Raw genomic sequence first — 7,155 nt, forward strand, 5'->3', positions numbered from 1 at the left:
CACAAGCACCTTGGCCCCGGCCTCCGAGGACCGCGGGGCTGCCAGTGCAGTGGCGGTTGTCAGAGCTCCAGGTGTCCCCTTGCACCGTGCTGGCAGCATCCTTTTCCGCGGGAAGCTGAGGAGAGCAGGACTTGGCCTTCAGTCCAGTCCCCGGAAAGGGCTGTGGATGGGGGAACAGGTCATGAAAGCCGCAGTGTGGAGGGGGTGGGGAAGCCTCCATTCTGGGTCCATCTAAGGTCCGCCTCTCTGGGAAACTTGGAGGGAGACAGGGGACTGGCCTTGAGAGTCAGGCAGCGGTGAGGAATGCTGTAGAAAGGTGGGTGGGAAAATGCACATTGGAACGCTCGCTTCCGGGGCGGTTGGACACTCCAGCGAGTACAACAAAGCCCTGTGTGCCCCTGGGGTGGGCAAGGTTGCTGGTCCCTGTCCCAGCACCTCGCCCTCAACTCAGGAAGGAGCTGGGAGGAGGAGAGAAACCCAGGAGGGAGCCAGAGGCTGAGCTCAGATGAGAGGACAGCTGAACCAAAGAAGGGTCAGACACTGGGGTTCCTGTTTCTAGGCCGTAAGTGTGGGGTTTTCTTTTTCAGCTTCCGGGAATCCAGAATCTTCCCCCAGGTCTCCGGGAACTTGAACTCTGACTCTACTTGGAAGCATTCATCCTAGGCTGGGCCTTGGAGAGGCCTGAGAGGATCAGGCCTGGGATCTCAAGGAGTCCCCAGCCGGGTGTGCACCTGGGCAAAGTAACCCACCCACTCCCCAGCTGCTTTCTGGGAAAGTGGCCACTCTCTGGGGAGCCAGGAAAGCATCACAAGGGTCAGGGCGTCTGGACAGTGCACTGCCCAGAGACTGAAGTGTGGTCCATGGACCAGTAACGTCACCCTCACCTGGCTACTGCAGAATCTCAGGCCCCACCCAGGCCTCCTGCATCAGAAGCTCCTTTGAAAAAGGGGGTCTAGGGGGCTTACGAACATCTAAGCTGGAGAAGCCTAATTTATAGAACCTCAGTTTAGCCACTGCCCAGTTCTTCCACCTTTTGTCTCCTAGCCTCATCTCCATCATCTGTCAAATGGGAGTTGTGTCTGAGGTCCTGGGGAACTCTTAAGCACCCCTGGAGCCACTTCAGACCAGTGAAATTGGAATCTGTAGTTGGGGGAGTCCAGGCAGGAATATGGTTTTAAGTGTCCTCAGATGATTTTTTTTTTTTAATATTTATTTATTTATTTATTTATTTTTGGCTGTGTTGGGTCTTCGTTTCTGTGTGAGGGCTTTCTCCAGTTGCGGCAAGCGGGGGCCACTCTTCATCGCGGTGCGCGGGCCTCTCACTGTCGCGGCCTCTCCTATTGTGGAGCACAGGCTCCAGACGCGCAGGCTCAGTAGTTGTGGCTCACGGGCCTAGTTGCTCCGCGGCATATGGGATCTTCCCAGACCAGGGCTCGAACCCGTGTCCCCTGCATTGGCAGGCAGACTCTCAACCACTGCGCCACCAGGGAAGCCCCTCCTCAGATGATTTTAACAGCAGCCAGGAATAACTAGCATAGAAGTACCCACTTTACAGATTAGCTGAGATAGGTCTGGGCTCTATGCAAGACAGTTAAGGCCCCTGGGCTCTGTAGCCCGATTCATTCTGGCTCCAGCAAGTGTGGCCTTGAGGCAGCTAATTAATCTCTCTGTGCCTCAATTTCCTTACCTGTAAAATGGAGTTAATAATGCCTTCCACAAAGGGTGTGGTGCAGATTTAGAATCAAATGTTTAGAATCAAAGTCAATAAATGTTCACTTATAAGCCAAGTCCCTCTATCTTGTTTTAACCCAGAATGGCAGAAAACTTATCTCACTCCTTTTCCTGCCTGCCACAAGCAGTCCTCTTGTAGAGCTTGTTTTTGCTTAAATATTCATGTTATTTTTCAACATTTTCAACGTGAAAACCAATACTTTTAATTGCTTAGCAATTTAGTAAACTTGACCCTATGCAAAGATGGGTCCATTCCTAAGCCATTAGTTCTAGAAACACTACTGAAGTGTGCTTCTAGTTCCGTGTCTTGCCAAGGCAGCCACAGAATTAAGATACCTGGAGGGCTTGTTAAGACACAGAGGAAGGGCCCTGCCCAGAGATGCTGCTTCTGTAGGTTTGGGAAGGGGCAGAGTAATTGCATATATGACAAGCCCCCCAGTAGTGTGGATGCTTCTGGTCAAAGGAAACCTCTTTGAGAACCACAGTAATGGTCTGCTCAGAGCATCACAGAAATCTCAACAGCAGCACTGTCCAATAGAAATGAAAAGCAAATCACAATTGTAATTTTAAATATTCTGGTAGCCACATTTTATTTATTTATTTTTATGTATATATTTTTATTGAAATATATCTGACATATAACATGGTGCACATTTAAGGAGTAGAGCATGTTGATTTGATAATTTATTGTAATATGTAATATTGTAATATGATTGCTATTGTAGTGATAGCACCTCTATCACACAATTATCATTTCTTTCTTTCTTTTTTTTTTCTTTTTGGTGGAGATAGTTAAGATCTAGTCTCTTCGCAAGTTTTATGATTATAATACAATATTGTTGTCTATATTCACTACATATTCCATTAGATCAACGAGACATTTACCTAACAGTTGCAAGTTTGTACCCTTAAACGATATCTTTCCTATTCCTCCAGCCTCTGGTAACACCATTTTATTCTCTGTTTTAATGAGTTTGGTAGCACATTCTTAAAAAGTAAGAAGAAATGGGTAAAATTCATGTTAATAATAAATTTTATTTAACCTAATATATTCAGCATATTAATATTTCAACATTTAATCAGTAACAAAAAGTGATTATCTATTGAACATTTTGTATTAAATCTTTGAATTCTGGTCATTTTAACCTGCAATAGCCACATTTCAACTGCTTAAGAGCCACAAATGTCTGGCGGCTTCTGTAGTACATGATGCAGGTCTAGATAATTCTTTCAACTGGAAAGTAGAAGACATGAATTTCATTGTTCCCTTAGAAATGGCCCAGAGATGCACAAAAGCCAGAATGTCCAAATAGTTTTGTCTTTGTATGGTGTTTCTTTGTGTGTAGATGGGACACAGGGGTTTTAAGGAGAAGGAAGAAGGGATACTAGGGTAGGAGTCATTTGGGAGCTGTGAGGTATGGGGCCATCACCCTAACTGGTGTGATGATCAATCCGGTTCATGCTTTGAAAGAAAGTTTAGTGGACATGTCTTGCTTTGCTCCACCCACCCCCAGCATCCACTTCTACTTCCTATAACTATACCCTGTTTCCCTTGGAGGAAACCCTATGTCCAGTTCTCTGACCATAGAACTCTTGCAATATTGAATCTGCTGTTGATCCTTGATTTAGGGATCAATATCTGACCTTATGAGGCAGGATGAGGTGTTTCCCAGGGCTTGCAGGAAAGGTATTCTTGGACTGGACTTGGCTAAGAGGATGTAAGTTCTGGCGCTACTAGAAGGTGAAAACTTCAACTTCCACCATGAGGAAACAGACTTTCTGGTAACATGGAGAAGATCAGAACTGAGAGAGAGAGAAGCCAGCACCACAGGCCTTGGGTCCCTGACTCAGGTGCACTTAAAGGCAGCTGTGAATCAGCCCGAATCCCTTACCTCTTAAAAGATGGGAGAGGAGGAGATCCATTTCATGGATTAGTAGGTATCACAAGTCGGACCAGAGTGGCAATTTGCATTTGTTGGACAGCTTGTTCTAGCATTCAAGCTTTTTGATGCATTATTATTTTTAAACAACATTGGTAGCAGGACACATAACTTTTACAGTAGCAGCCCATTTTTTGGATCTCGTTTTGTAAGAATGTCCTGCAATCTATAGTACTTTGACATTGGAGACTTGATAAAAGGTCAGGGTCTACAAACAGTATGGTAGATGTACTTCTCACAGCAAATAGTTCAACCCAAGTGCTGCTAAAAGGCTGGTCTTAACTTCCCTCCAAGAGCATGAAATATGAAATAGACCTTGATGGGAGTATGAATGAACACAGATATTGTTCCTTCTTAAGTGGCTATAACAACACATTTCACACTCCTCTGACTATACCTTAATAGCATTATTTTGTGGTTATTTTTCTGTTTTCCCTGCTAGTGGAGGACTCCTTGAGGGCAAGGGTCACATTTTTAAAAATTAATTAATTATTTTATTATTATTTTTTTGGCTGTGTTGCATCTTCACTGCTGCTCCCAGGCTTTCTCTAGTTGCATTGAGTGGGGGTTACTCTTCGTTCTGGTGCGCAGGCTTCTCATTGTGGTGGCTTCTCTTGTTGTGGAGCACAGGTTCTAGGCGCGTGGGCTTCAGTAGTTGTGGCATGCGAGCTTCAGTACTTGCGGCTTGCGGGCTCTAGAGCACAGGCTCAGTAGTTGTGGCGCATGGGCTTAGTTGCTCCACGGCCTGTGGGATCTTTCCGGACCAGGGCTCAAACCCATGTCCTCTGCGTTGGCAGGAGGATTCTTATCCACTGTGCTACACAGGGAAGCCCAAGGGTCACATTTAATATGTCTGTATTTTTTTTTTTTTTTTTTTTTTTTTTTGGTTGTGTTGGGTCTTCATTTCTGTGCGAGGGCTTTCTCTAGTTGCGGCGAGCAAGGGCCACTCTTCATCACGATGTGCGGGCCTCTCACTATCACGGCCTCTCTTGTTGCGAAGCACAGGCTCCAGATGCGCAGGCTCAGTAGTTGTGGCTCACAGGCCTAGTTGCTCTGCGGCATGTGGGATCTTCCCAGGCCAGGGCTCGAACCCGTGTCTCCTGCATTGACAGGCAGATTCTCAACCACTGTGCCACCAGAGAAGCCCTACGTCTGTATTTTTATATGTCTCCCAAACACCTATCACAAGGTTTGGAACACCACCAATGCAAAGTAAGGTTTCCTTTCCCGAATTCACACCTACTTGTTAAGGCTTTGTTATTTCCAGGAGTCACTATTGCCCACATGTGCATGAAGTTAAAATATTTTGTAATCATCATGTCTACAGGTATCCATACATTACCAATGGTTGAGGTTCGTTATATCAATATAAACAAATGTTTATGGGTATTTATCAGACACTATTCTAAGCTCTGTTCTAAATAGATTGAGACACCAGGCATTTTCCTGTCCTTAGAACTTTGCCCCTGCTGTTCCTTCTGCCTGGAAGCCTTTTCCTACCCCCTCCATATCCCCACCTCCCTCAAGTCTGTCTTCACATGTCATCTTCTCAATGAGATCTTCCCTGGGCATCCTATTTCTAAAGATACCCTCTCTGCCCTCATAGTTACATTCCCCATCCTTTCTTCTTGTTTGATTTTTTTCCCCCTTTATAACATATCATGTTTTTAACCTTTCTGTATTTCATCAAATCTAAGGTGCCACCTTATTGTAAGACACACCATTATTTTATGTACTACTAAGGAAGGAAAAAATGCTGCCCATTAAGCCATGATATGGCATCAACTAAGACTCATTTTGACTTCAGAATACTAAAAGTGGGAGAAAAAAAAGCCATACCAGGGGCTTCCCTGGTGGCGTAGTGGTTGAGAGTCTGCCTGCCAGTGCAGGGGACGCGGGTTCGAGCCCTGGTCTGGGGAGATCCCACATGCCGCAGAGCGGCTAGGCCTGTGAGCCACGACTACTGAGCCTGCACGTCTGGAGCCCGTGCTCCGCAACAAGAGAGGCCGCGACAGTGAGAGGCCCGCGCACCGCGATGAAGAGTGGACCCCGCTCGCTGGAACTGGAGAAAGCCCTCGCACAGAAACGAAGACCCAACACACCCAAAAATAAATAAATAAATAAATAAATTAAAAAAAAAAAAAGCCATACCTGGCTTAGAATGAACACTATAATACTATAAAGTGCATTCATTTATGTTATTTGTCTGGCCCCTTTCAGTAGAGAAAAAGATTTCAATCTTTTTTTTAAACTTCTAATTCCTCATGGTCTTGAATACTCCATGAAATATAACAGACATTTAAAATTTTGTTGAATGTGGAGGATAAAATTCATGTCTTCAGGAATGAGACCAGAGATCCAGTAAATAGTTATTAAACAATATAATAAATGCTTAAATAGAAGGTGGTAGGAAATTTTCTTTGCAAGCTGAGAGGGGTGTATGTCCCTTCTCCTGGTGGGAGGCCTCCCGGGGAGATGATGGCCAAGATGGTCTAGAGGGAGTGAGAGGCAGGCACTGTAAGGGGCAATTTTCCAAGCAGAAGGAACAGCATCGAGGCCCAGGGATATGAGTATGAAAAGTTAGGAGAACCGGATGTTATGTCTGAAGCTGTGATTCTCAAACTTCAGCATGCATCAGGATCACCTTGGGGAAGGGACAGGGATTCTGATTCAGTAGGTCTGGGCAGCAGCAAGAGAATTGTGTTTCTACTGGGTTCCTAGGTGATCCTGATGCTGCAGGTCCAGGGACCACACTTTAAGAACCGCTGGTCTAGGGAGATGAGGTTGGATGGTTAGAGAGGGGATCAGCATTTCAGCTCGTGTATATTGTGGGCTCAGCCTTGGAGGGATGACGTAAGCTGACACAAGGCTTAGAGGTGATTGGGGGTGAGGAGAGGACAGCAAGGGGCTTTTAATTTCCTGAATATAGCTTTCTAAGATGTGAATGAAATAGAATAAAGAAACTTTTATATAGCTACATAAGCCCAGGGGAAAGTAAACACATTTTCTATCTAAGGCTGCTCTCTCTTTCCTTAGAGGAGCCTGGGGTAGACAAAATGTACTAGGTTTGTTCTTTCAGTCTTGTCATGGGAAGAGGCCAAGATGGGGTTAAATGTGATTTTGACAAAGGCCAAGGAGTTTAAAAAAGTAAATGTTCTGAGAACCAAATGTTTATGCCAAACAAAAGTTATGGAACTGTTTTAAAGGCTGATTTAGAATCATGGGGTCACACAGCTGGAAGGAAGAATTTCTCTAGCCAAATTGTCATTCCCATGAGGAAACCAAGGTCTGTAAGAATTAAATGCTGGAGCAAACCCCCATGCTTCCAGCTTTTACATCCCCATCAGTAAAGGTGAGACCAAGGCACTGGGACTGTTACCAAGTCCAAGCTCGTACTGCTCACTGCACGACAAGCCAGTAAATCTGAGAGATGAATTATTGGGGCAAGGAATAGTGACTTTATTCGGAAAGCCAGCAGACCAAG

The sequence above is a fragment of the Balaenoptera acutorostrata genome, chromosome 15 (genome assembly GCF_949987535.1).
Source record: "Balaenoptera acutorostrata chromosome 15, mBalAcu1.1, whole genome shotgun sequence".
NCBI lineage: Eukaryota > Metazoa > Chordata > Mammalia > Artiodactyla > Balaenopteridae > Balaenoptera > Balaenoptera acutorostrata.